This window comes from Oncorhynchus gorbuscha, unplaced genomic scaffold (assembly GCF_021184085.1).
Source record: "Oncorhynchus gorbuscha isolate QuinsamMale2020 ecotype Even-year unplaced genomic scaffold, OgorEven_v1.0 Un_scaffold_510, whole genome shotgun sequence".
NCBI classification, from domain to species: domain Eukaryota; kingdom Metazoa; phylum Chordata; class Actinopteri; order Salmoniformes; family Salmonidae; genus Oncorhynchus; species Oncorhynchus gorbuscha.
Window position 1 is genome coordinate 32501 of NW_025745342.1, and position 2500 is coordinate 35000.

General features: G+C 53.0%; 1 protein-coding gene across 13 annotated transcripts in view; it reads left to right on the plus strand.

Moving 5' to 3' along the window:
• LOC124018429 (proto-oncogene vav-like) overlaps nucleotides 1-2500 on the plus strand; it is an 85040-nt gene that overhangs the window by 6359 nt on the left and 76181 nt on the right. The gene's annotated exons all lie outside the window — the stretch shown is intronic.

Consider the following 2500-nt stretch of genomic DNA (forward strand, 5'->3'; position numbering starts at 1 on the left):
CATCAGCAGGCTGGTAGGACTAACATCAGCAGGCTGGTAGGACTAACATCAGCAGGCTGGTAGGACTAACATCAGCAGGCTGGTAGGACTAACATCAGCAGGCTGGTAGGACTAACATCAGCAGGCTGGTAGGACTAATGTCAGCAGGCTGGTAGGACTAACATCAGCAGGCTTGTTGGCTACCAACAAGATGTATGCTACTACTAACACAGTTTCCTGCTTCATATGTTACCTATGGCCGAGTTTATGCTACCTCCCCTTTAAGATACATGCTACTACTAACACAGTTTCCTGCTTCATATGTTACCTATGGCCGAGTTTCCGGCCTCATTTCACCAGTTTAAAATGACCAGACATTGAAATATAGAATATTATTTATTGAGGAAATGGAATAAATGTGAGAATGAGGATTCAGGAGGGGAATGAGAATAGACCAGATGAAGTAGAGGAGGAATTCAGGAGGGGAATGAGAATAGACCAGATGAAGTAGAGGAGGAATTCAGGAGGGGAATGAGAATAGACCAGATGAAGCAGAGGACAGCAGATGAAGTAGAGGACAGCAGATGAAGTAGAGGACAGTAGAGGACAGCAGATGAAGTAGAGGATAAGAGGACAGCAGATGAAGTAGAGGACCGCAGATGAAGTAGAGGACAGCAGAGGACAGCAGATGAAGTAGAGGACAGCAGATGATGCAGAGGACAGCAGATGAAGTAGAGGACAGCAGAGGACAGCAGATGAAGTAGAGGACAGTAGAGGACAGCAGATGAAGTAGAGGACAGCAGATGATGCAGAGTACAGCAGATGAAGTAGAGGACAGTAGAGGACAGCAGATGAAGGATCCAGGGGTGGACTTGAAAGTTTGTCTTGGAGTCTCTGGCAGACTATCAGGCCGTGGTAATCAGGCTGCTGTGGTGATGGTGAGGCTGGGCAGTTGAGGACTGATCCAGGAGAGGTTCTCAGCCGGTAAGATCAGGGGCTGAACCGCTGCAGGAGCAGGTTTCAGGTAACTGGATGAGCTGGCTGGGATGTGAGAGTTCATGGCTGGGATGTGGGAGTTCATGGTTGGGATATGAGAGTTCATGGCTGCCCACCTCAGGTCCCTCTGGCCCCTCTCTCTGCCCACAGCCAAGAGGCCAGAGCAGGCCACCAGACAGGCCACCAGACAGGCCACCAGACAGGCCACCAGACAGGCCACCAGACAGGCCACCAGAGCAGAGCCACCAGAAAATCAGTTGCACCGCCAGTGGAGGCAGAATGTGAGGTAGCAGGCAGAGGAGGCAGCATACTGAGAGAGAGGCCGTCGCTGGCAAAGGCTCGGTGAGGCACTGCCGGAGCAGCGGTCAGGGTCCACAACAGTAGTCAGGGTCCACAGTCAGGGTCCACAGTCAGGGTCCACAGTCAGGGTCCACAGTAGTAGTCAGGGTCCACAGTAGTAGTCAGGGTCCACAGTAGTAGTCAGGGTCCACAGTCAGGGTCCACAGTAGTAGTCAGGGTCCACAGCAATAGTCAGGGTCCACAGTAGTAGTCAGGATCCACAGTCAGGGTCCACAGTAGTAGTCAGGGTCCACAGTAGTAGTCAGGGTCCACAGTAGTAGTCAGGGTCCACAGCAGTAGTCAGGGTCCACAGTAGTAGTCAGGGTCCACAGTAGTAGTCAGGGTCCACAGTAGTAGTCAGGGTCCACAGTAGTAGTCAGGGTCCACAGTAGTAGTCAGGGTCCACAGTAGTAGTCAGGGTCCACAGTCAGGGTCCACAGTAGTAGTCAGGGTCCACAGCAGTAGTCAGGGTCCACAGTAGTAGTCAGGGTCCACAGTAGTAGTCAGGGTCCACAGCAGTAGTCAGGGTCCACAGTAGTAGTCAGGGTCCACAGTAGTAGTCTGGGTCCACAGTAGTAGTCAGGGTCCACAGTAGTAGTCAGGGTCCACAGTAGTAGTCAGGGTCTGCAGTAGTAGTCAGGGTCCACAGTCAGGGTCCACAGTCAGGGTCCACAGCAGTAGTCAGGGTCCACAGTAGTAGTCAGGGTCCACAGTAGTAGTCAGGGTCCACAGTCAGGGCCCACAGTAGTAGTCAGGGTCCACAGCAGTAGTCAGGGCCCACAGTAGTAGTCAGGGTCCACAGCAGTAGTCAGGGTCCACAGTAGTAGTCAGGGTCCACAGTAGTAGTCAGGGTCCACAGTCAGGGTCCACAGTAGTAGTCAGGGTCCACAGTCAGGGTCCACAGTAGTAGTCAGGGTCCACAGTAGTAGTCAGGGTCCACAGTAGTAGTCAGGGTCCACAGCAGTAGTCAGGGTCCACAGTCAGGGTTCACAGTAGTAGTCAGGGTCCACAGTCAGGGTCCACAGTAGTAGTCAGGGTCCACAGTAGTAGTCAGGGTCCACAGCAGTAGTCAGGGTCCACAGTAGTAGTCAGGGTCCACAGTCAGGGTCCACAGTAGTAGTCAGGGTCCACAGTCAGGGTCCACAGCAGTAGTCAGGGTCCACAGTAGTAGTCAGGGTCCACAGCA